The following is a 27,844-nucleotide window of genomic DNA, read 5'->3' on the forward strand; positions in this document are numbered from 1 at the left end:
TCCAGCCACTTATTGCTACTTGTCCCAACTTTTTTGGGATTTGTTGATGCCATGAAATTTTGAATCAACATCTTTCTCCTTTAAAATGTTACAGTTACTTAGATTAAACTTTTGATCTGTCATCTATGTTCTATTACGAATAAAATATTGACATTTGCCATCTCCACATCATTGCATTCAGTTTTTATTCACAATTTGTTTAGTGTCCCAACTTTTTTGGAATCCGGTTTATAGATCTGCACCCTTAGCTCCTTCAGTGGGGTTTATTTCAGCCAAAAAAAAAACTTTCAAGCTTTCAGTCCCTGAGATCAGTACTGGATAACTCATGTGTCCATCTGCTGAATTAAGAAAACAAATGGTAAATGTGACCTCAATCTATACAAAATGAAAATGTGAGTGAGTTAGACAATCATGCAGTGAGGTGTGGATGAATCAATGCGAGGCCCAGCGGGCAGCAGGGTAGTGTCTGGCGGTACTGGGTGGAACAGTTGGAACCGGCCATCTCAGTACATTTGAAAGAGAGAGATAGAAAACAGAAAGGAGGGAAAAAACACAAGGGGTTAAAAGGAGTACAGGAAAATGTTATTGATTTTAAATCCTGGGCTTTTTTTTCCTCTTTTGTCCTAGTTTTCTTTTTCTTCCTTTTGTTTTATTTTGTATTCTTTTGTCTTTGTACTCATTTGGACATTTGTCTTCTGTCTTGTTCTTTTCTTTTTCTTTGTCTTTTGTCTTCTTTGTCTTTTTTTCTTTGTCTTATCTTATTCTTCTATGTCCTTCTTTTACATTTTTATTTTTCTTCTTTTCCTTTGTCTTCCTTGTTCCTTTTCTTATGTTTTTTTTATATTTTCTTTTTTATCTTTGTCATCTTTGTCTTTTCTTTCTTTCTTCTTTGTCTTTGTCATTTTGTCTTTCCAATACTCACAAGGGGGACCCATCCTCCTCTGGTCAGAACTATTTAAACATTATTGATAATTACCAAACCATCTTTTCTGTTGAACTGCTCTGCATAATCATAATATACTTATCATGGTGTAGATAGTTAATAGTGGTGATATTAATAGTGGCAGATAGTTAAGTGTCCATTTAGGTTTTAACATGGTTTTAACATGGTTTAAACAGGTAGCAGTGGTAGGAGGGTTTGTCGCTGGTCTGGTATGGGTGGTGGTGGGTGGGGGGCCTGATGGTCGGACTGGTAGGTGGCAGCTGGTCTGACGCAGGTAGAGGGGACCTCAGCGGGCAATCTTCCAGCAGGTCGGGCTGGGTGGCCATTTACTCGGAGAAGGTGAAAAGAGAGAGTTAGTTCTGAGAGGATTTCATGGAGAGCAGAGAATGTTGAGCAGTATCATAGTGTCTCTCACGACTCCGGCAGGTCTGACTATAACAGCCTATTTAAAAGAAGAGAGCAGGAAGGTAACACAGACATGGGAGCTCCCTGAAATGCTAGCGCCCATGTGCTCCACCATCCACCTGAGTGATCGCGTGCAAGCAGCGAGACGACAGCTCCAGCATCTCAGTGTGCTACAATTCCCTGTGTCCGCAAAACCCCTACAACCTACAACCGTTATCTAAAGGGAAACTTAAATTACCAAAAACTAATCTAACAGATGAGTTTCAGCCTAGATTTAAAGACTGAGCCTATGTCTGAGTCCCGAACATTATCTGGAATGTTATTTCAGAGTCGGGGGGCTTTATAAGAAACGGCTCCTCCCCCTGCTGAGGTTTTCTGAATTTTGGGAACTACTAGGAAGCCAGCACCCTGAGATCTAAATAATCTTTATGGTTCATAATATGTAATAAGATCCCGCAGGTACTCAGGAGCGAGGCCATGTAGGGCTTTATATGTTAATAGAAGAATTTTTTATTCAATACGGAATTTAACTGGGAGCCAATGAAGTGCTGATCGAACTGGACTGATATGGTCAAATTTTCTAGTTTTAGTAAGGACCCTGGCTGCAGCATTTTGAACCAGCTGAAGTTTATTGAGGTTCCTGCTGGAACAACATGACAAAATGCATTACAGTAATCTAGCCTTGAGGTAATAAAAGCGTGTACTAGCTTTTCTGCAACCTGTAGCGATAAGGAGTTTCTTAGTTTGGCAGTGTTCCTAAGCTGCATAAAGGCTGTCCTACTAATACAGGCTATATGTTGCTCAAATGATAAATCTGAGTCAAATATGACGCCAAGATTTTTAGCTGCTAGACCAGGAATAATGGAAGCATCAGCCAAGTCTAACATTAAGTCTGATAGTTTATTTCTAGTGTCTTTTGGACATAAAAGGAGAACCTTGGTTTTGTCACTGTTAAGAAGAAAGATGTTATGTGACATCCAGAGTTTTATATCCTTTACACAGTCCTCCATTTTCTGTAGTCTAAATTTATCGTCAGGTTTGGCTGATTATATAAAGCTGTGTGTCATCCACATAAAAATGGAAATTAACGCCATGTCTGCTTATAACTGAGCCCAGTGGTAATGTGTGGTGGAAATTTTGTGACAGAAGAAACACTAAGTCTCTGAATCAGTATCGAAGTGAGTAACAAATTTATTGAGAGAAGTACAAAGCAAAACCTTAGTTTCTGCCTGTCTGCTCTGAGCTCTGCATGGTCTGCAGGAGCCTTTATCATCGCTGGGCTTTACCCTCACCCACTCAGCAATGACTGACCAGATAGCCTTATATGGTATAAACAGGCTATACATTTATCTGTTACTTGCATGAGAACCATCCCAGGAATATGACCCCACTGACCCCATCTGGTCCCTGTTTATGGGGGGGGGGGGGGTCATTCTAAGGTAAGTGCTGAGATCATTCTGTCCTCCCGTCAGTACTTCTTCTCTCGCCCACTTCTGCTTATCATCTATGTCAGGGCGCAGTTGCACCGTGAGAAAGATAAGCAGAGACAGACAATAACAGTGTGAACAGACCCCGGTACAACATAGATGAAGAACATATAACAAGAAGTGACCGAGGTCCCCTTACATATCACAGAATATGCATCAACAATTTAGTTATTGATTATGAATCATCAATAACTTCCATTACATTTCCCCCCTTTGATTCTTAATCAACACTCAAACATTAGTTTCATCTGCAAACAGTTTCTTCAGTCCCAGTTCTTCTCCTGGTTCTTCTGGCTCAACCGTGAACTGGAGAAGTTGATGTCGTGCTTGGATCCGGTGAAACAAAGTTTCAATGATGCAGTTACACAGCAACGGTCCACAGCAAAGCAAAAGCACTAATAACACAAGGATAGGCAATATCATGAGGAATACACTGCGTAAGCTAGCTAGAATAGATCCCCAACTCCAAGCCTTGTTCTTCCTTCCTGAGTTGGGCAGCTACAGTGCGCATTTGGCGCAAAACCATGCTAATGTTACCCTCTTTACCATCATTAGGAGGAATATAAGTGCAGTAGTGTTCACCAATCATGCTACAGACCCCCCTCCTTTGGTAGAAGTAAATCAAGTGCCATGCGATTCTGTGAAATCATTAATCTTAGTGCTGTTAGTTCAGGCCTTACTCCTTCCATCCCTTCAATGGTCTGGTTTACAAATGTAGCTAATCTATAGTGAACTCTATTGAGGTGTCTAGTAAGGCCCCTACCCCATACATTGGAACCATAATTTCAGCAAATCCTTCTCCTTCTGTGGTTAATTTATGCTTGTCGGGTACGGATAGGTTCTTTAGTGCATTACAGCGAGTACGAGGATAAGGATGCATGGAATACAAAGTTATATGTGCACTCAAACGCACCAAAGCACAGCGGCCCCGCTGCAGTTTGGGCAAATACAGCATTAGCCTATGGCCACAGTGCCAGTACTAATCAGGTATCCAAATATTTATGTCTGTACTATGGGTGACCAGGCCCCCAGAATTAGAGGCTAGGTTCACGGTACTATTGCATTGGCTAGGGTTTAAACCCCTCTGCCAACTGCTAGTGTGGTTACCTGGGAGTCTGATACACTCCTCACTTCCTTCCAGTAATTTCTTGCACTCGTTAGATGATTCCGAATCTGGGTTGTCACCTGAGGCGTCTGAGCGCCTGAAGCAGATTGGAAACACTCTCCACTTATTCTGAGCTGAATATCTGCATCCAGGTGGCCCCTTTTCCCTTTGAGGAACTGGTAGGCCTCAGTTGCACTCACATAGGTATGGTTAAGCCAAGTACTATTCACTGTCTCATATGAATCTGGATGTATTTCAAAAACGAATGGATCAACTGAGGTGTGTGGCATTAAGGCACAAGCATAACAAGTAGTTTACACCTGATGTATGGGCTGTGAAATTTACATATTGCCAATAAACATTCTTCCCTGGGTATCTGAATGTGTGATGTATCCAAGTCCCTCGTCCTTCCACTTCTAAGGCCGTGTGTGTCACTAGAAGCACCTGATGAGGTCCTGTCCACTTTGGTTGGTTCCACCTTCGTCTGCGAAGGTCCCATATCAGCACTCAATCGCCTTGCTTGTGGTTATGGAAGGGCTGGTCAGCTGCTTTCACCTGTTTAAACACAGACAGAAGCGCCTCATACAAGATGCAATATGTTGTGAGAAAATGGTCAAATAACTGATTGTCCAGTGGGGGTGGACCTAATCCCGTATTGGGAGGCCTGCCAAACACTATCTCAAAGGCACTGAGACCAGTTCTTTTTTTTTTTTTTTTTTGGCCTGGTTCTACTTTGCCAGAGATCCAGGGGGAGGCACTTAACCCAATTAAGGCCTGTCTGTTGTGTCATTTTTGCAAGACCATTTTCAATGGTTCCGTTAGCTCTTTCAACTGCTCCCACACAAGCAGGATGATAGCTGCAATGATTTCTCATGTCTATCCCTAGATAGTTGGTCAGATTGGTTAGGCCTGTATGTACAAATGGTGTGCCATTGTCACTTGAGACTTGTTGTGGCAGACCCCACCTGGGGATTATTTCTCCGAGGAACGTTTTTGCCACTGCTTCGCCATCCTGAGTACCTGTGGGGAAAGCTTCAACCTATTTACTGAACATACATACACAGACCAGGAGAAACCGTTTCCCTTCTGCCGGTGTTAATTCCACAAAGTCAATCTGCCAGTGCTGAAATGGCTCTGTCACTGGGGGGGTGACCCACAGACTGTTGTGACAGAGGTTGTGTGTGTCTGTGTGTGTTTTGTGTGCACGTGAGACAATTAGAACAAAAATTTTGGGTGAGTGTAGAGAGTCTGGGGTGCATACCAGTGTCTTGCTATCATATCCAGTATCCCCCCTTTGCTCATGTGACTCCTCCCATGAGCAATAGCAATTAACCCTCATGTATGCCTTTGGGAGACATGGTTTATTTGTTGCAATGTATATCCATACATTATTTTGTTTGACACACCCTGATTTAGTCCACTGAGCTTTTTCTGATGCAGTGGCATTAGATTGAATTTCTTGCAGAGTAGGTTTCTCTTGGTCTGTTACAGAAAGTTGTACGGCAGCGACAGGCGCTTTTTGCCACATGGTCTGCAAAGGCATTTCTCTTGCTGACGGGATCATCTACTGAGGTGTGCCCTGCGCATTTAACAACTGCAATCGGTAAAGGTACACTGAAGAATGCATTCGCTAAATCTACCACTGTGTAATCGTGTGGTCTGTAGGAATCTGAAACAAAATAGTATGGGGGTTTGGTAATCCAGGTGCTCAAGCCTGAACTGCAGCATTTACTGCCTGCAGGTCCTGAACAAACCTCCACTCATCCCGGCCGGGTTTCTTAACTGGAAAAATTGGTGTCCTAACTGGTGAATCTGGACATGGCACTATGACCCCTGCCTCAAGCAAAGCTTGAAACACGGGTCTAATACCGTCAACTGCTTCAGGTTTTAAGGCGTACTGAGCTTGTCTGGGTCTACATGGAGTATACTGGACTACTGGACTTTGGTGTAATGGATACTGGTTCACAGTCTTTAATCAATCCCATATCATACCTACTAGAAGCACACAGCCAAGGAGGAAGCGAAGCTAGCTCCAATTCCTCCTCTTCTGTGAGTGTGGCAGCCTGAATCAGTGGAGGCGAGCCAAACAGCTCCACTGTTCACTCTGCTCTCAGCCTGTATTGAAAAGGGCACTTCTATGTCTTTGTGGAAGTGCTATACTGCACATTGGGGCGCTCAGTATTGGCCCAATCATTAGCCCTGGCCACCCTCAAGGCCCATGGCCCGATATCTTGCCATGGGAGGGTGTGTTTAAATCTGGCCAGGGAGATGTGGGGGTAGGAATTTCCCACTGTGAACAACGCATCCTGCTGTTTTGTTAGTGAGACTAGGGCAGCTGCCATTTTATCATTCCATATCAGAGATGTGGTCGACAAAGGCTCTACCTCTGGTTTGAAGAAGTGTTTTTCATAATCATGATCAGGGCCTCGGCATACCCTGAAACCCCTGATGCTACTTGTACCATGCATGATTGTTCTGAAAAATCTAAACCAAACCCTCAGGGGAGCTGATTAGGGTACACCCTAGTATACACAACAAATCTCTGGTCAGTAAATTTACAGGACAAACAGAAGACATCAAAAAACAATGTGAAAAAGTTTTCCCATCTAGGGAACATTGAAGGGGCACAGACACCTTTTCTCTAACCACTTCTCCCCCCACCCCTATTAATGCTTGAGCTTTTCCCTTTTGTGTGTCACAATGAAGCTCATTAGTCCTAATCACGGAGTGGCTATTTACCAAAAATTCCAAACTCCCTTCTACAATCAGAGTCAATTTCGGCATACTTAATGAGCATGTTGTAAGCTGTTGCACTAATAAAGGATAGGGAGAAGAAGATACTTCCCTTTTTGCTGTGTCAGTGGGTCCCATTCCACCCTCCTGCCCCTCCGCTGCCCGTCACTGCTCCTGATGCGCTGCTGCTGGTTTTCCCTTCTCCTGGACATACTGCTCGGAACAATCCCTGGCAAAATGTCCATACTTGCCACAATTGTAGCATCGATTCACCCATGATTCACCCTGACTCACATTTGGTTGGTTTGGCTGGAAAGCTGGCCTGTTGCCTACAAATCCTCTTCCTCTCCCTCTGCCTTTGCCTCTGCCTCGTCCTCGACCCCTCCCTTGTCCTCTTCCTCGGCCTCCCCCGCGTGAGGCGTTAGTGGGGAGGGATGCAACTTGCTGTACCATCGTCAACATGGCTTGATCCAACGTGTCTGTTCGCTTTTTCTCTTTCTTCTTTGACTGAGCATTTAGGAGGTTCTTATGATGATGGTCCTCTATGGTGGCGAGGGGCTGTCTAGCATACCCCACGCAATGCTGCTTGATAGCGTTGGAGAGTTCAGATCTCAAACCCATCAGGAAGCTGTTGCGCAGGTGCGCCTCCCATGAAGACACATTTTCTGGATTGTTTGCTCTCGCCACAGGAACCTCCAGTCCGCTAAAGTCTGTGTGAACTCTCGTCAAGCGAACCAGATAATCTTGAACAGTCTCTCCATCTTCCTGCTTACATGCTGCTATCTTTCCCATGTTCACATGCAGGGGAAAGGCAGCTTCCAATTGAGTTCTAAAGTCTCTTATCATGGTCCAATAAGGAGCATTGGGGTCCAGATTGACATTCTCTCCGGGGTTGTAGGTGGAATCGGTCAGGCGTATATCTCCTTCTGGCCAACCTCGATCAACCTTGCAATAACTGGAGCCCAATTTTCGGAACAGAATCCAATTTATCTCATTCAAAGTTGGAAGGCATGATATGACAAAGTCCTCAAATTCTCCCCCAAACTTACATCTACCTACTTGTCGGGGGTCGGACAGACTAGAGGCAGCTTCTATCAAGTCCTTTTCAATCCAATATCGATGTACTAAGAGGGGACCCTCTGGTTCAGACACCTCTACCATAGAGAAAGAGCCACTTAGGGCTTGAACTGCAGTGAAAACTCTCCCTTGGTCAGGTGGACCCTTGAAGGGTGTGCTGAAGTTAGGTTCTCTTTCTGGATCACGGCTTCTGGTATGGGAGGCCATTATGTGAGTGGGCCAGGTGCCCCTTGGCCAGCAATTAGCTCTCGCTGAGTGTCGGCACAGGGACCCGGTGTTGGGGGTGGTGCAATGTATGGAGAAGAGGGAGCCGCTGGTTCAGGTGCTGCTTCAGGCTGGTTCTGGTTTTCCGCTGGTGCTGGTCTTCTTGGCAGGGCGGCATCGAGGTCAGGATCGGCAGCAACTGAGACACACTGAGACATTAGTTTAGTTTTACCCCTTCCCTCTTTTCTCTCTCTGTCTGCCTGCACTCTGTTTTAACACTTACAAAAGCCAATCGCCCATTAAATACTTGCTTTTTGTTTTGCACAGTGTTTTAATCACCGCTTTTCTTACTCTATCCTTAAACTTATACAAATATTTCACACTGAGGCTCCCAGTAGTCGGAAATCCGAAATATTTTATCCACAATGGGACATACATTACACTATCAGTGCCATAATCCTGGCTCACCTGACTAAAGAGAGCCGCAGTGTGAACCTTTGGGTTAAATATAATTCCTAAGCTAACTGGGATCCCATCTTGTTCTCTCACTTGATTTAGCGACTCAGAGTAATTTAGCCCCAACAACAACGTCACCTCCCTTTGCCTACTTATTCTATATTAGGTACCCTGTACCTAAAACTATTAGCACTCCTTCCCACGGTCCGGACCTATTGCTCTAGTGACACGTCTATCGATAGAGGCCTCGCTATGAGTAGACTACTCTTTCACTCTTGTTACTCTAGTGATACATTTACCACTAGAGGCCTCACTATGACCAGGCTAGTCTTTTACTCTTTACACTGTCATGTAACTAAACTTCATCCAGGACAGAGTGCTCAAAGGAAGGTGGAGGGGAATTAAATTTTCGGAAATAATTATTCTGTCACTCACCACCACCAATGTTCGTTGATGAGGCTTGGATTGCAAGCGGAGGGACGATCAGTCACACTCACCCCCGCAGTACTTCTCCCTTGCTCTGTGGGATTTTCCCCTGCTTTTGGGTCCAGCCTCTACCAGAGAGCGTCCTCGGTGAGTGTTCACTTCTCTCTCCTCCGCTGCACTCCGTTGCTTATCCTGTTCGTGACGCCAAATTGTGGTGGAAATTTTGTGACAGAAGAAACACTAAGTCTCTGAATCAGTATCAAAGTGAGTAACAAATTTATTGAGAGAAGTACAAAGCAAAACCTTAGTTTCTGCCTGTCTGCTCTGAGCTCTGCATGGTCTGCAGGAGCCTTTATCATCGCTGGGCTTTACCCTCATCCACTCAGCAATGACTGACCAGATAGCCTTATATAGTGTAAAAAGGCTATACATTTATCTGTTACTTGCATGAGAACTGTCCCAGGAATATGACCCCACTGACCCCATCTGGTCCCTGTTTATGGGGGGGGGGGGGGGGGGTCATTCTAAGGTAAGTGCTGACCGGAGATCATTCTGTCCTCCCGTCGGTACTTCTTCTCTCGCCCACTTCTGCTTATCATCTATGTCAGGGCGCAGTTGCACCGTGAGAAAGATAAGCAGAGACAGACAATAACAGTGTGAACAGACCCCGGTACAACATAGATGAAGAACATATAACAAGAAGTGACCGAGGTCCCCTTACATATCACAGAATATGCATCAACAACTTAGTTATTGATTATGAATCATCAATAACTTCCATCACACATGTATAATGTAAACAATAGCTGTCCTAAAATTGAGCCTTGTGGAACTCCATATCTTACTTCTGTGTAATTTGAAGATAAATCTTTTATCTTTACAAACTGATAGCGTTCTGTTAGATATGATTTGAACCACAATAGGGCTGTTCCTGTGATTCCAACCATTTTCTCTAATCGTTCTAGTAATATCTATTGTATCAAAGGCTGTACTAAGGTCTAGTAGGTCTAATAAAGATACATAGCCTTGATCAATTTCTAATACTCAACTAACTTCTCATAATGACATTTTAATCAGGTATAAGCAGTTGTTGGGCTACAGCTTTTTCTAAAATCTTGGAGATATATATATATATATATATATATATATATATATATATATATATATATATATATATATATTTATGTTAAGTTGGAGATGGGTCTGTAATTAGACAATACACTAGGATCAAGATTTGTTTTCTGGATTAAAGGTTTTATGACTGCCAATTTATTGGTTTTGGGTACATGCCCTAGGCTAAGGGATGAATTTACATTTGTTAAAAGAGGTCTGGTTATAATTGGGAGTATTTCCTTAAGCAATTTAGAGGGAATTTGGTCAAGTGTACAGGTTGTACAATTTGATGAGGATTTTATTTTTCTAGTTCTGGCTGTGGAAGTGGGTAGAAGGCTTCCAGCCTTTGTACTACAACTAAGTTATGTTCTAAAGCAGCTCCACCAGGTGACGGCCATGTTTGATCTAATAAGCAGGATTGGATTTGTTGGATTGTCTAATATTTTCTACTAATTATTAAAAATGTCCATAAAAACATGTTGGTCAAAGATGTTGGAATCTGGGGTTATGTATCTGCCTGGCTTTTAGTGAGTTTAGAGATCTAAGTAAAAAGAACTTGTCATTTTACATTTAAACAGTGCTACTTTGTCTAAGGTTGATCGAAGGGTATTTTCTAGATCGTTTGTTAATTTAACTAGCTCCGTTTGGTCTGACGGAGTGTAAGCTAAGGTAGATAGGGGTGGGAGGTTTTCAGTAAACTATTTAGCTGTTATTGGTGTTTTTGCGTGCTTTAGACAGTGTTTGGGGGACAAATAAACATTTTGCCTAAAATGTAGCTCAAAGGAGACTAGATAATGGTCTGATATTTCTGAGCTTTGACGTACAATATTTAGATGATCAATTCTAACACCCAGGGTCAGGACTAAATCTAGGGTATGGTTACAGTAATGTGTAGGTCCAGTCGTGTTTTGTGTGATGCCAACAGAATCTAAGATTGAGACAAACGCCTTTGTTATAATGGATCGTCTGCTTTTTCAAAATGAATATTAAAGTCTCCTACTATTATAAGTTTGTCATCTGCACACTGCCAAGTCTGCAGCAAAATCACAAAATTCTTTTAAAAATTCAGAATATGGCCCTGGAGGCCTATGAATATTAATTAGTGTGAATGCCTTTTTATTTGTGGCTGGGTTTGATTTATTAATGTAGAGATGTAGATCTCAAAAGAAGCGAAAGTGTTAGTGTTTTTAATAATATCTAGTGTATTCTGGTAGATTATGCATACTCCACCTCCTGTGCCTGATAATCTAGGGCTATATACATATTTATAACCTGGGGGGTGGCTTTAATTAGTGCTATATATTGATCAGGTTTCAGTGAGGCAGAAAACATCTAGTTTCTGATCACATATAATTTCATTTACAATGACTGTTTTCGTGGTTAATGATCTAATATTAAGTAGACCGAGCTTTAGGTCTGAGGTGGTGCTATCATTTGAATCTGTGAATTTAACACTGATTCAATTATTAAAACGAGCAGATTTAGATATTCTATGTTTGGCTTTAATTTGGGGCACAGATACAGTCTCAAAACAGTGAAACTTGGGTGACGCCTCAAAGCAGCTCGCAGACGGTCGGTTTAGCCTGTCTGTCTGCAGCCTGGTCCCGGCTCTGGATTGTCAGCAGCCTTTTACACAACTCTAACTAACTCTGACTAACTAGCAGACTATGCGCTATGCTGCATGAAAATAGGGCAGCACCCTCCTGCGTGGGGTGGATGCCATCCCTACCTAAAAAAAAAACAGGCTTGCCCTCAAACTTTAACCAATTATCTATGAAGCCCACATGATTTTCCAAACACCACTTGGACATCCAGCGATTTAGCACTGTGAGTCGGCTGTAAGACTCAGCAGCGCGCCTCATTGGGATGGGGCCAGAGCAAATTACGGCACAAGGTAGCAGGTAATAAGAGCACAAGTGGCAAATGAGTGGAAGCACAAGGTAGGTGTTCCTAAAAAAGTGGCCAGTGAGTAGTTTTCTAACTGCCATCCAAACTCAGAGTGCCTAGTTTTTAGGAATGCTGCTTTACAGGTAATGATGTCATAATGGCCCACTGTGACATTACGACCCTGGAGCCTATATATAAATATAGCCTGTAGAGCAGACCCTGGCCATTCTGCTTCAGCCCTTCAAGGGTGCAGGACTTCTGACGACATGCTGAGGAAGTGTATTGCAGTCATGAAGAAGTATCAAAGAGGAGATACTGAAACAGACATGGATTACCTGAACTACAGGATCTCTCAGATGATTCATACGATACAGTGTGTACTAATTCGATGGAGTGCAGGCCAGCACCTAGGCGTTAGCAGGGCAGGATTCATTCTTATTACATTCGATCCCTTGGCCATGTTCAGCTATATATTAAAGTATAATTAAGCCGATTATTCAATCTAAGCAGATACATACACATACAGAGCTGCCAAATGCATAGTAGAATAACCACTACTAATAAGACCGGTAGTGGATGAGTGAGCATATTCATTACAAAATGTGCACGTGGCGACCATCCCTCAAAAATTTACCACCAGGTATCTTGAGCTTCAGCCTCAATTACCTTACCTATGCTCAGAAACTTACTATCAGCTACCATAGTTTTCACTATTAGTTTAGTGGTATTGTTTCGATGTTCCGTTGCTAGCCTAACTAACTCTCTAGATGCATTCATCGACTTCTCATGTTCCTCCAATTTCCTTACGACATGTGATTTGTTAATAGGTAGGTGTTATTACCCCAATGCCAGATGTAAATCCCTTCTAAACATCCTGAATATGGAGCATAAGGCAGTTGTGGGTGGGCACGCACTGTAGTAACACATAATTTATGAGGACCGACTTTGTGCAAAGTGTCCCTCAAGGGCTCGTGTAACCACTTGCACACTGCATTTGTGTCTTTAAAACATACATTCCTATGTCCTTTCCTCAGAGAGCATACCATGCCAAAATCTGTGTCTGTACAATCATCCAAGTCATACGTGATGTTAGAGTTTATGTCTAACCATTTACCTTTCACCCTTAAAGTCCACAGCACTCCAGCTGCTAGAACAGGGTGAACATAGTACATGCACACAGTTCTTTGATGTAACATTATGTCGTAAGTATATCCCTGTACAAGTAGTTTCATTACATTTTGATCTACCAGGTGGAACTTGTATCCATAGATTAGGAGAAGTAACATTCCACCATTGCCGGTATTCAAGAAGGTTACCCCTCATTAACATGTTCTCCAAATTAGACCTTTCATTTCTAGCATGTAAGCCCTGCAAAGTACATTCAATCCAATTCATTCATTTAGTAACATTTTTTTTCATTCCATGAATCTTCATTCATTTTCAGGATTAGTCCAGAGGCTACCATGTCCCAATACGCTTGATAGTGTTGCGTGAGAACACCATCAGGTAACCAGTCACAAACAACATCCAGAGCTCGATGCGTGTTGTGACCCACTTGTCCTAACTTGTGGGCTGTTACCTGTTTGTTAATTGTATTCATTCCCAGTCCGGCTTCGGTCCCACCTAATATGGTGTAATACCATGCCCACTTTACACGATGATGAACCTGACAGTTGTGACAGAACGGGTACTCAAAAATAGTTCTGTTCTTACTTTTGATTGGCATTAGCTATCCAAAAGGTACTGTTAGAGCAAACAGTTTTCAAGACATTGACTACTAGTTAGGTTCCAGATACATAATGACACTTGGGTACTAATATTCAAACAATGCCCTTTAGGCATAACCAAACCATGTTTGCCTAGTCGTAGACAGTTGTCGCACTTCCAGATCCTACCCGTAATGTTAGCACTACTTGGATGGATCCCTGATAGTCAGCATCAATTATTCCGGCCATTACTACCATGCCTTTCAGGGCCAGCCCTGATCATGATAAAACATGCCCCTAGTGCCCTTTAGGACACTACAAACCCAATCCTGTGTCTACTCTGGTCACCTGTTGAGAAAATAGTGTTATAGTAGTTAAAAATTTCAAATCCAAATCTGCCGAGCCAGTAGTGCCCCTTACTGGTAATTGTTTAGGGACAATTTTCCACATCTTAATAGGACCATCACATTCTTTGGCCCTTACTGGGTTAACCAACCGTTGGATGGGCATTTGCCCAGCAGCTGTGGGTCTATTGTTAAGTGATTGCAGCACTTCAGTTAGGTGATTCTTCCACCCTTTGAGGGAGTTGTCCTTGCCCAACTTTCGCAACTGCATTTTCAACAGCCCATTCATTCTCTCAATGAGACCTGCAGCCTGAGGATAATAAGGGATATGGAAAATCCATTCCACATTCTTATCCTTTGCCCATTGTTTCACTAGATCGCCTGTGAAATGGGTGCCGTTATCAGTTTGAATCTGTAAGGGCGTGCCATAGTAAGATTTTATAAGCCTCAAGCAGGCCATGGTGGCCTGCTGGTTAGCACGCTTACTTGGATGACCTACCATGATACCCGTATATGTGTCTACAGCAGTACATACATATTTACAATCTTTGATTCTGCCAAAGGACCAATAGAATCAATTTACCAGATTTGTCGCTCTTAACATGAGCCCAAATCCACTGAGGGAGTAGTTACTTCTACTGGTATTGCCTGTGCAATGGCATCGGCTTGGGCATTGTGCAAAGCTTCAGCATTCTGATTGGAGGTATGGGCATCGACATGGGTCACAGTCACAGTTACACTTTGAACCTTATCCCAAAACAACTCCCATAACTCCCCAGACCTCTTTTGATCTTGCACCATTTCTGTCTATGCCATGCTGGCATCCAAACGCACAGGCCATTTGCCACTGACCATGAGTCTGTATAAATATGACACTGTTGTAATCCCTCTTGTTCCAAAACCATGGCCACTGCTTGTAGTTCAGCCCATTGGCTACTATGTCCCTGTCCAATTTTCTCTATACTCTGACCTCTGGCCGGATTATAGGCTGCTTCTTTCCACTTCTGCTGCCCTGCCACTATCTTTGCAGACCCATTGGTGAACCATGCATATTACTGGCGTGATCAACACTGAGTATTATCTGGCAGGCAATTGTCCAATTTTCAATCGGACAGTTGTTTGAGTTGCCATGATCAGGCGTCCGCCCAATCCAGTTACTATGACTTTGGGCCCTTTGAATTTGTGAGGATTACCGTGAATCAGATTGGCCTACGCCCCCGTGTTCACCAATGCCCCCCCGATTTGTTTATTTTTGGTCTTTCAGTGAATTTGGAGTGCCACATAAGGTCTGATGTCCTCATGTGACCTCATAGTCTGTAATATTCGAGTTTGGCATTTGGAGACTTGACCGTCATCCTAGTACGACCCTTGCTGAGTAGCGGTCAAATCTTCCCCAGGGTAAAGACTCTTATCCTTTTTATTTTTTCCCTTTTGCTTTTCTTTTTAGTCTTGGCCCCTTTCTTAGGCGAGCTGTCTTCCACCGTCTCCACTTTGCCCTCCTCCCCTTCCGAGGAGTCAGATGACAAAGAAGGCGGTTCTTTTTCCTTGCCTCTTCCATGATTCTTATGGGTTGTGAGCTCTCCAAAGCACTCCACTTGGAAAGGGAGAGCTTTTTTTTACACACCTTTATGTCCACACATTCGATACAGCTCAGGAGTAGGATTCCCGTCCATCTGGCTTTTATCTACTCCTGCCTGTCGAAGTTTAGACCACAACTCATAGACCACAACTCAAATCATTAACTTTAGTTAACCACATTTCGAAAGCTTATTTAAAATATTGTCCAAATAACATAAAATACTTCAAAGATCAAAGCTGATTAAATATGAGCCTGTATAATTAGAGACTGTTTTCACTGATGTAGTTAGTTAATGATGTAGTTGGCTTGCTGGCTAGCTATAATTGCTGGCTAGTTATAATTGCTGGCTAGCTATAATAGCTAGCTAGCGTTAGTGTCATAATTTTAGCTAGTTAACTAGTGTTTGCTGTGTACATCAACATTAAGTTTAAGGTAAAAATCCTTACAGAAACCTAGCTAACACAGCCAACAGCTTTTAACTATCATAAAACAGGATAACAGGATAAATGAACAGAACTCTCTCCTCTAAAAACTAAGAAAACTAAGGTCAATTCAACTGAGATAAAAAAAGAAAACTAAGATAAAACTGATATAAACAGGAGAAACTGAGGCAAAGTATAGGAAACTAAGATGAACAGGAGGAAACCGAGATAAAGTAAAGGAAACTGAGATAAACGGGAGAAAACTGAGGGAAACAGAGGGAAACTGAGATAAACAGGAGAAAACTGATAAGCCAGAGAAAATTGGAGCAAACTGGTTCTGCACTATGTAGCTGCCAGACCTCGGTTATCTTGAAAACACTACTGTAAATGGGCCAGACTGTGAGAAATAGATTACCTTGTCCTAGCAGCATTGGGAGAACTTTAAAAAAAATGTTAGTCGAAATTGTGGGAACGCTTCCTGTTAGCTGAGGAAGAACCACTTTTGGTTCTATGAAGAACAGTGTGTGTAATAGAGATGTGTGTCCTTCCACACTTAAAACCCCTAATGCTTAAAATGCTGCTTTATAGGCAATGGCGTCGTCATGGCCAATTGTGGGGCACCAGCTTCTTCAACGGTGAGAGCAGATTGTCTGATCACTTACTGAGAGAAGTATTGTGCTTTATTAGAAGACCCTATCTCGTGCTTCCACTCACTGGCCACTTTATTAGAAACCCCCACCTTGTGCTTCCACTCACTGGCCACTTTATTAGAAACTTCTACTTTGCATTATAATAAAAAAAGACTTTTATTTATTTGTGAATGTTTTGATATAGGTGTAAATACGAACTGCGCTTTGAGATTGGGGGGCAGCAGGTGGGCTGGGTCCCCGCGAACATGGTGTCTGTCCTGGGCAGATTCCCTGAAGTCTTCTTCCCTCCACACGGGGGTGCTGTGTCTCTGTGCCCCAAGCTAGACTCTTTAGACAGCAGGTCAGATGCTCTGGAGGCTGTCCTGCAGGACCTGAGGGCTGGAGGGTCCTTCACTTGTCTGAAAGGCTGGAGGGACGAGGTGAGAACACCTGAGGCTGGTTCCACAAGAAGCTCTGCAGTGTTAAAGGAGCAGTTAAGTCAGGAATAAAACTTTCATGATTGAGCACTGATCCCGGTTCAGTCGATTGGTCGAGACGTGGTAGAGAGAGATATAGGAGGCACTTTTCGTCAAACTAGTTTTGACAGGTCGTCTCGACCAATCAGATCGTGCCACGCCCCCGTCATCAAGCCACGCCCCCTGCATATCCCTCCCTCGACCAATCAAAAGCATGCATTTTTCACCGGAAGTCCCGCCTTCTGGATATCCCTCCTTCCGGAAGTCCCGCCTATTGTGTTGCCGTCCATTTGGATAGCTGGGCACTTTTCATCAAACTTATTTGACAGGTCTGTTATCCATTCTCACATACCAATGCTGTTCCTATCCTAGTCCCCAGACCTTCAGTCAGACCCTGATTCATCAAACTGACAGGTCCCTTTCAACATCTGTTACTCAACCCCCCCCCCCCCCCCCCAACCACAACACACCACCCCACCCCACCCCTGTGCCCATGTGTATGTGTGTGTGTGTGTGTGTAAACAAGGGAAGCCTAGCCGAGGTCAAAAGGTCCAAAAGAACCTAGACCCTGATTCAGCAAAATATAGATATCCCTTTGGACATCTGTTACCCATTGCCACACCCATCCTGTGCCACGTGAGAGAGACGGAGAGAGAGTTGATCAGAGATCTATAGACTTTTATTTATGAGTCAATCACATATTACACGCAATGATTCGGTGTAATGACATCATTTAAAAAGGCGCCCAATCAGGTGACCGAGATACATACGATCGAGCAAATCAGAGAGGCCATGTAGGCCGAAGGATTTAAAGGGTCAGTGTTTGTGCGGCGGTTAGGGTTAGAAGATAGCCGTAATAATCATGGCTTCTGTCACAGATGCACCCAAAAAAATACGGCCGATCTTAGCAAGAACAAAAATGTGCTTGAAAGACACAGAAACGATTTATGCGTGGCGTTTGTCTAACGGCTATTATTTCGGGTTCTATTTTGATCAAGAAAATGACAGAGTTGTGTTGTACAGCGGGCCGACATCAAGTTTTACGGATGCCTCTGAACTTTTTTCCTTGCAACGCGATGAATGGCATACTTTCAAAAGACATTTTGGTTGTATGTATACTTATATTAAATTTAGATATTCGGATTGCAAAGTGATATTGTGGATCCTTTTTGTCACAGGTCATCAATAGCATTTTGTCATCATTATGACCTGCTACATCTTGTTGCCTGTGGATATTGTACATTCATTATTCAAATATTGCACAGGGCTTACCTGGAGTGGAGTCCCTCTTTTCCAGAGAAGTAACACATAACAGCACTTCCAGCTATAATCAGAGATGACCCTCCCCAGCCTATGAACACTGCTGCACCTATTTCAAATCTGAAGAATGAACAAAATCTGCAGCCCTCACCACTCCATGTGCAGTGCTTTTAAGAACGGAGAGGAGATGAGGTAATGATGATAGGCAAAAATGTCATGATACAAAACAAAAAAGTTGAGAGAGAAACGTGTAGGAAGGAAAGGAGATTTGGGCAAATTCTCTCTCTCCCAAACCTTAATTACTTCATAACTTTATAACTACCAACAAAAACAACCTGTTATTTTACTGTGTTTTAGTGAGCAAACATACATTTAGGTTTTTATGCATTCCTAAATGACAAATGTAAAAGGATTCAAGCTAGACAAAGCATTGAATGGAGGATCCAGTGTTTACAAAGTTTGATGTTTTGGCAACAGTTTCTACTTTTTGGTTCTTAAAACATTGTATTGACATCATAGTTAAAATGCCAAAGCACTTTGTGAAGTTAACTCTTCTGAAATGTTGAATTGTGGATGTAGCTGTAGTATGCCTATGACTAACACTTGAAAAGTTACATGCTGCACTGGAAAAAAGTGACCGATCTAGAAGATGTGTCATTGGAACTCAATAAGATGTTTTTACATTAAAATTCAATTTTATCAAGCTAATATCAGCATAAAAATTTATACAATTATAGACTTTACTATTCTAAGAATAAACTATTGGAAATATGGAGTAGCGTGTAAATGTATGGGCACCCCTAGTCAAAATATTGTTGTTTACTGTGAATTGTTCACAGTAACAACTGATCTTCAAAAAGCATAATTTACAGATAAAAGTCTTTTCAACATTTTAAGGAATGTTATTGTACAATTTTTGTTTTGTACAAATATAAAGTGAAAAAAAAATAGCACCATGAAAAAAGTTTTACCATTTTTTACAAAGGAATCTTTGAAGGTGTTACTAAGTATAGACCATGCAAGGTGTCCAAACTTTTGTATCAGGCCCTTTTATCTTTAATTTCTATCAAGCTACACTGAAAAAAAGAACTTGTTGGATTTACTTAATTCAATAGTGGACATTGGTTGCACACATTTGTTTTGCTTCAGCAGCAACTTAAACAATTAAGTTAAATGAACACAAGTTTTTCACATTTAATAAACATGTATATTTTGTGTTGATAACGTGTGATTGAAACATGTTATGATGAAGTGATTTGAGCTCCTAGAACACTTTAATCCGTTGCAATTTTCTCACTTTATTCCAACCCTATTCGATAACTTTTACTTAAATACTACTGGTCACTTAAATACTACATGTTATCTTCATTTTAAATGCTGATATTATATTCAAGTGTCAAATACTAAATTTTACAAATAGAGGTCTTACAACAGATTGTATTGTTCTCTTCAAAGATGGTTGCCAGTAACTCTTAGTAATCTTTCAAAACAAAATGTCTATTTTCACTGCAGTGACCATAGGTAAAGAATTGAACTAACATTACTGCTCCACTGAGATATAAATCAACAATTAAGAAGTAATTTCTGTTTTACAGTGTTTTGACTCAGTCGCAGCACAGAAGTTAGACATTTTCTTTTAGGCAACCATCTTGGAAAATCAACACAAACCCTCTGCTTAAGACCCCTATTGTCTAGATTAAATGAAAATATTACAACTGTAAACAATTCAGTGCAATTACTGGACTGATTTAAAATGCAGACATTAGTAGCCATTAACATTCAAATAAACTATTACTACACAATAAACACTACTAGGAACACCCTGATAACTTTCGTAAACAATTATTACCCATTTTACCTCTGTTAATAATAAAAATTAGCAGTTGCATGTCAACACCTTTATTTATAAACAGAAATACAGGGTCAAAAATGGCAACAATATTGTGACATAAGTTCAAAACTCTTCACTCCAATTGAATTTAACCAAACATGTCACTTCACATGGTCCTGATGGGACTAGACTGCCAAACTCTACAGCTCTTTACTTTTAAAGAAAAATATAAACTGAAATTGAAAAGTGCTGCCTATCAGAAAACTTGTACAAAAAGGAGGCAGGGGGAGGAATGGCCCCATCAACATGGCAGTTACAGAGTTGAATAAACTTTAATACAAGTTCCTAACAAGGAACTCTGATTTGTTGTGATTAGCTGATTATTCACCAAAAAAAAAACAAAAAAAAACAATCAACCTCCAAAACATAGGAGAGCAAGTTTAAGACTTACAGCTCTCACCTGGAGCTGACCAAATCACATGTGAAACAGAACAAGACAATGTAATAAAAATCTGTTTTATAACAAGTGTTCTTTATCATTAAATCTAAACACAAGAGAATTTTTTTTTTTTTTTTAAATAAAATCTGAACAGTGAACTCGCTGAACAGTTTTTTGTTTTGGGTTGCTGATTGTTCACCCTGAACATTTAACCTCCAAAAAGTAGGAGATTACTGTAAATGTGTGATTTTAATGTCTTTCATACATTAATAGAAGGTCCTAACAATGAACTCTGATTTGTTGTGGTTAGTTGGTTATTCACCTTCGGGAAAAAAGAAAAAAAAAAAAAAAAAAAAAAATTCAACCTCCAAAACATAGGAGAGCAAGTTTGAGACTTAGAAGTACTCTCACCTAGAGCTGACCACATCACATACAAAAGAGCAAATTTTCCTAACAGGAGCAGTTTTGTTCCAACAAAAAAAAGGCATTTTACAGCAAGGAGGTAGTGTCATTCAAATGTAAACAACTAAAGAAAATGTACTTTTATGTACCAACTTTTGAATCACCTCAAAAGTGAAGCGTAGTTGTGATGGGTATCTCATGTTCAAGGAGTAAAAAAGTCCAAACAACATGGCTACTGCAAGGGCCACGTTATCAAGGTCCTGAAGAACCACAACGCCTTCAATGATGATGCCAACATCAGAAGAGTCACTGCCTGGCGTCTCTCTGGTGACGTAGATGCCCACTGTAGTTTTTTCTATTGCACTCAGTGTAGCAGCCTCAGCCATGTCCTGTTTAAAGATAAAACATTTTTTTTTAAAACATTTTCTTAAACCCATGTTAGCAGAACAGTAGATGGCTGTAGCCAAAGACAGCCCTTCCAATTTCTACAAAAGAAAAAAAACCCTGACATTTATTTAAGCTCAAATGGAGAGGAACCTTGAAGATTTACATTAGTTTTTGTTTGAAATATATTAGCCCACCAGAAGCCATACTAAGCCAATAAAATGATTTATGATTTTCTTTTAGACTCTCAATTTGGATTGTACAAGTCTGGTACTGTTTGGGCAATGAACATTCAAGCAAAAACTAATGTTAACATTAACTTCACATTTTTTTCCTAGATGATTTTGATCATTAACCTGGACTTGATATACTCCAGGGCCGTAACTCAGTCCCAGTTACCTTTGTCAGCCCAGTATGGGAAGATGGTGTAATTTTCTTCAAAGGGATCAAAATGGGTGGTTATTCACTTTCATACAGGGTTCCTATTGCTTAAGACAAGTTAAAATTTAGACTTTAAGACCTCTCTAATGTCCCTTTAAATTAAATTTAAGACCAAATTCACAATAAGCACAAATATGAAAAACGTTTATTTATACTTAAAACTGTCTGTGAGAGGAATTCTGTAAACTATTTAAAAAATAATTTTACCAATTATTTTAATATTTGAGACAAATTACAATCATCCTACTTAGAAAGTGTTAACATTAAGACCTCTGAAAGACTGATTTAAGACATTTTAAGGATAATTAAAGCCTTATTTTTGGACTGATGAATTCAATGCCTTTTGAGGATCCACAGGAACCCTGTCATAATGCTATTATGAAAGTGAAAAATCCTCCATTTATCAGTAGGGGGATATGGAGAAAAATTGGTAGGTTTGAAAATCTAATGTGACAAGTTTAACTTATTGTTTTAATCTCAGCAATGGAATTACTTTGGAATTACTAGAATTACTTTCCCAAATTAATAAAGAGGGTCTTAACAGTATAATCACAGAAATAACTGAATGCATAGTTTTACAATGTTGTATAGCCAAAATCGACTCAAAACACTCACCATGTACTCCTGCACCAAGACATCAGGACTCTCATTCAGATAGATGCAGAGTCCTTTGATGAGGGACTCCCTTCGAGCATCAGTGTCATCCTTAAGAATTACAACAAGGAAAATAGAGATGTGAACTCAAATTTTCAGTAGCACAAAAGAAGGTGATCAAAAGACAAAAACTTTGACTTTTCTAACCAGTCATCATATGACACTAACATCTACAAAATATAAAAACTGTACATTTGACCTGACCGTTATGGACTGGACTTTTTATAATGTCCTGATGATATAAAAAAGATAAATGTCTCACAGTGGAACAGTGAATGCAAAATAAAAATTAAAGGGTTATTTCAGTGAAATCAAAAATCCATCCCTCACTCACTCACTCACTCCCTCCCTCCACCATTCACCCCCTCCTACCCTCCCTTCATAACTCAGTCCCTCCCTCCTTCCATCACTCACTCAATCTACTTTATTTATAACTGCAGGTAGATTAGATTATCAGTAATCACACACCAAGTAAGCAATGCAATGGTTACAGTATACCAATCTTTCACTAAACAAATGCAATGCATATGTACTTTATGGGATGGAAGAAGTTGAAAGTTCTTACCGACATTGTGGCAACTATGTTTTTCAGCTTTTTGCCCGGCTCACCCGATCGCTTTGCAAACACTCTCAGCAGACTTTCAGAAAGAAAGTCAAGCTACGACAGAAATCTTGACTGTAGAGGCATTGTTGTGATGCGCTTGAATTCCGCATTTATCTGAAACAACATGAAATTATTATTAAATGACAGTCAAAAGATTTCAAGAGACATTTCAAACATTAAAAACAACTAGGGGTGCACGATGATATCGGTTTTATATCGATATCGGCCGATTTTTAGATTTGGCTGATATTTCATTTATTGATTAATTTAATTTAATTTATTATTTTTAGTATAAAGCTAATATTTTATTTAACTTTTTTTAAAAAGAGTTTAAACCATGAATAGTCCAAGTAAGGACCAGTTATCTGACTAAATATGGCTAGCAATTTTCTCAGGAGACAACTTTCTTTTATTTGCACACAGATGGTTGAAACCTAAAATGTTATGCAAATAAATGTCACATGAATGGTTGGTCATCTGGGCTTTGATATGGAATATTTTGAAACACAAACTAATAAAGTCAACCATTACCTTTAAACATTAATGCATTTATGACAACTAGTCAAAGCATCATTTTTTTAATTACCTCTGCTGCATAAAAAAGAGCTGGCCATCTCTCTTGTACATCACTGATCATGGGATCATCATAGACAATTTCTTGTCTCCTCAAAGCAAATGTTGCATCCATTTTCTTTTTAATTGTCTCTCTGTTGTTGCGCTTCTTCACATCTGATAGGAGTTCAACCCTCATATCCTCAAGGGACTGTTCACTTTCTCCAAGAGGAAAAGAGGGGCAGTAATCCACTTCACCCCTCTTTGGTCTTTTAACATCAAAAGCAGGGGAGCATTTCTCAGCTGGTTTATGTTTTAAAGAATTCACACATACTTCAGGACACCCTACTTTTCGAAGATGTGTGCGATAGTTTGACAACTTGTATTTGAGGCTCATTTTCCATCCTGCATAGCCACTGGGTGAGCCTTTTTCTTTTAAACATGGGTGTCTCAGGATGAGTGCCTCTGCAACTTGGTCAAACTTACTGCCTGTAAGATAAACTGTGTGCTTAACTATCTCCTGGATCAAGCCCTCTAATATGTCAGACTTTAACTTTGGATCAGGAATCAACAGCATCCCATTTTCTTTGAAAGCTACATGGGCCTTCTCTAGCTTAATTTCAGCATCGTACGTGAAACGGGGAACGCAGAACAAATCTGGCCAAGAAGACCGTGATGATGTAGACTCTGAAGATGAAAGAATGATGGTGCCCGCGCCATTAAAAACAACTTCAAATGAAGCAGCGCTAGTATGAAGCAGATAAAAAACAGCGCTGGCAAACAGGCTCACGACAAGTATTTAATGTTACATGGTGATTCTCAAAACAATTAACTACATTTGAGTGCGATTTTGTTAATATTCGTCCAGAAAATCAAGACTTACTGAACAAAGTAGGAACGAGCACTCCGACCAACTCCAACCATTTCTTCCCACGTCTTCCTTGTTACGTTGAGGGCGCGAAACAAAATCCCGTACGGTATCGTGAGATTTAACATTGATACGTTATTGATTCACTTCAGTCGAACATGATATGAACACATTCATGTAGTCTCTCTGCGTGTTATGTAGTTTTTACACAATAAAATTACATGTCTGTTTAAAACACGAGGCAGTTGTGTTAAATACACTCAAAATGCTTACATAAATCCAAGACATGGCTAGTCTCCTTTTTTCAGTGTAATATCGGCATAAAAAATGTATACAATTATAAACTTTACCTTTCAGAAATTTCATTTTACTATTCTGAGAATAAACTCTTGGAAATATGGAGTAGCATGTAAATGTATGGGCACCCCCTGGTCAAAATATTGTTGTTTACTGTGAATTGTTCACAGTAACAACTGATCTTCAAAAAGCATAATTTACAGATAAAAGTCTTTTCAACATTTTAAAGAATGTTATTGTACAATTTTATATGTATAGACCATGCAAGGTGTCCAAACTTTTGTATCAGGCCCTTTTACCTTTTAGAAATGGTAAAATTAAAACTAATCTAAAATTAAAACTAATCTAAAGCTTAAATAAAGAAATTACAATTTGTTTAACTTTCATCACTGTGCACAGACATTAATCAGGTGAACTCAAACATGTACATGCCACTGTATAGGAAATAATAATAATAATACGCTTATAAACTTGTAGTTAATAGTTCACCCGCAGACAAACTACATGCTTAAAACATCAACATTTACCTCAAACCTTCAGTTCTTATGCAATTCTGAATAGACCTGCTTATGTGGTTTCTAAACAAGTAGATCACATAAAAAAATAAAATAAAAAATACAGAAAAACTAAAAAGAAAATTCTTTGCTTATTGACTGCATTAGATTTTTGGTCAAACAATCACAATCAGGCCCAGATTAGATTTAATAGATTATTTAACAACTATCAATAACTGATGAGCAGTTTCAGGTTCAAGGGTGTTTATTAATGATAAGCCTGCTAAAGCGTAAGTGTGGGTGTTTTAAACGTATATATATAAAATGAGGGGAAATCAAAGTAAATGCAATTATGTTTTAATGGCATTAGTATATGTCTTGAACATCACTTTTCAATCGGCTTTACATTTATTTCAAGAAAAGTAAAAATGTAAATTTCTGTGTGAAAGCATGTTCACCACATCTAAAAATAGCTTACTTCTGTGGCTTGTAGTTTGGATCCACATATTGCACCTGTGTTTTATGCTCCACCAGGAGTACAGTATCATACCACTGAACCCTGTGGCACAAAAAGCATTGCATCATTTCTGGAATTATTTTACTATGAATTGAACAAGAATGAAGTTTGAAGGCATCATACCTAATGCCATATAGGTCAGGGCAGCTGCAAAAGTTACCCTGGCATTGGCAAGTTCAGAACCTCCAATCTTAGTATATTTCATTCCAATTAAAGCAAGCACAGCTCCCCAGAATCCCAGGATTACAGAGACAATAGCCAGGGCACGGCAAACATGCAAGAAAACTTAAGAGACAGTGGTGAACTAGTTGCTGAACTTCACTGCACTGTCTAATTCAATCTAAAAACATCTGACATTGGTGGTCAAACTGTATACTGTTTTTTACCTGGCAGTGCTATCATGGATGGGTAATATTTGCAGTCGGACACACCAGTGGTGTAAGAAACACAGTCCATCCACAGATTGGAAAAATATTTGACAGTGGTAACAACAGCTTCTCCCACCAGTACTCAGTGGGCAGAGTAGAACAGTTCAGTAACCAGCCACAAAGACAACAAATGAAGCAACCAATCTCCATATACACCATTTCTGTGTGATTCATTTGTTCAAGTCTTGTAGTACAATTAAAAAAGCAGATATAGGTAATAGTTTATGTAATAAAAAAAAAAATTCTCTCATCAGACTGAAAGCAGTACATGAAATGTGCCATGAAAGCCATACATTTACAAATTTGAATGTTTTGTGTATTACACAAAACTGAAACTCATTTCTAGCAAATTGTCTAAATATTGCATGATTCTCGCAAACAGTCATGACAGCTGGCATGTAATGTGAATGCTAGCTAGTCAGTAAAATTCTGGTGAAAAAAAAAAAAAAAAAAAGATCCAAGCCAATAATATTCTCCGGGGCCTTTTTTCTTACCCCCAAATGTCTAACTTTACATTTTCAATATATAGAAGGAAGATCCTTTTTTATAGTTCACCTTTTGGGCTAAACCATGTATATTAATGGTAGCATGTTCCTGGATATTTTTTTATAATAATGAGATGGAATAATGAAAAAACAAACTACTTTATACTTTTAATACACAGTCATTGCCTGTATAATACATGCTGTATAATACATGCCATAACACATTAGGTCTGGCTCTCTATGATTAACGTAAATTTCAATCTTTCTGAGTAATTTTGTTCATTCTATATTAGTTATTGTCCACCATAAAGAATGTTAATAACTATTTGAACAAACAGAATCTAAAGACTCTCAGCACTTAGGTTTGATCTGTCAACATCATTTTAAAATAGAATAGGTCACAGAATGAGCATAATGTATTGAACGGTCATTCTCTTGGGCTTTAATTAATTTTTTTAAATGCAGGATGTTGTATAAATTTGTAGAGTGACATTTAAAATATAGGTGTTGGTGATCATCCAACATCCAGAATTAGCAACGCTTCTGTAACTGGATGGAGTCAAAGTCTAGCAACAGTTACAGTTACTCTACCTGTTTTTAATACTTTTTCAGAATACATTTTAGAAAAAAACAATGAATAAGCAGGTGTCTGAATACTTTGTCCATATAGTGTATCTTGTATTTGTATTGGGTGTGGTTTGAATATATTGGTGCTATTGAATATTATGTGTTATATTTGACTTATAATTCAGTTTTTTTTTTTACTTATGAATCAAATAAATGGTGAGTAATTATTGATGTGATGACATTGAATGCCACACCTGTTAATATTCTAAATGTCCATACAGTGTTTGTGTGTGTGTGTGTGTGTGTGTGTGTACATTCCTGCAATAATCAATATGATTATGTCCTTGCATGCATGTGTATATTAGATGCCAACATGGTGAGTTTAAGCACCTGGGCCTTTGTGTGTTTCTTTGTATGTGTACACTCTTAAATAGAAACTAATTTGATGACTTTGAATGGCAAACATGTTGATATTCTTTTAGTAAGTATATGGTGAGTATGCATCCTATTGTAAGATCACCTACTCTGCCTGTGTGTGTACTCCTGATCTTGCATGTGTGTCTGGGGGTTGGTGTAAAATTTAGTTAAACATACTATTAGAACTATTTTAGAACTATAGAAATGACAAA

At 40.0% G+C, this 27,844-nt stretch overlaps 1 pseudogene; it reads right to left on the reverse strand.

The window, feature by feature from the left end:
- Window positions 1-18,193: 18,193 nt before the first annotated feature.
- On the reverse strand, window positions 18,194-26,337 carry LOC140556891 (claudin-10-like; annotated as a pseudogene).
- Window positions 26,338-27,844: the final 1,507 nt, after the last annotated feature.

This window comes from Salminus brasiliensis, chromosome 6 (genome assembly GCF_030463535.1).
Source record: "Salminus brasiliensis chromosome 6, fSalBra1.hap2, whole genome shotgun sequence".
NCBI classification, from domain to species: domain Eukaryota; kingdom Metazoa; phylum Chordata; class Actinopteri; order Characiformes; family Bryconidae; genus Salminus; species Salminus brasiliensis.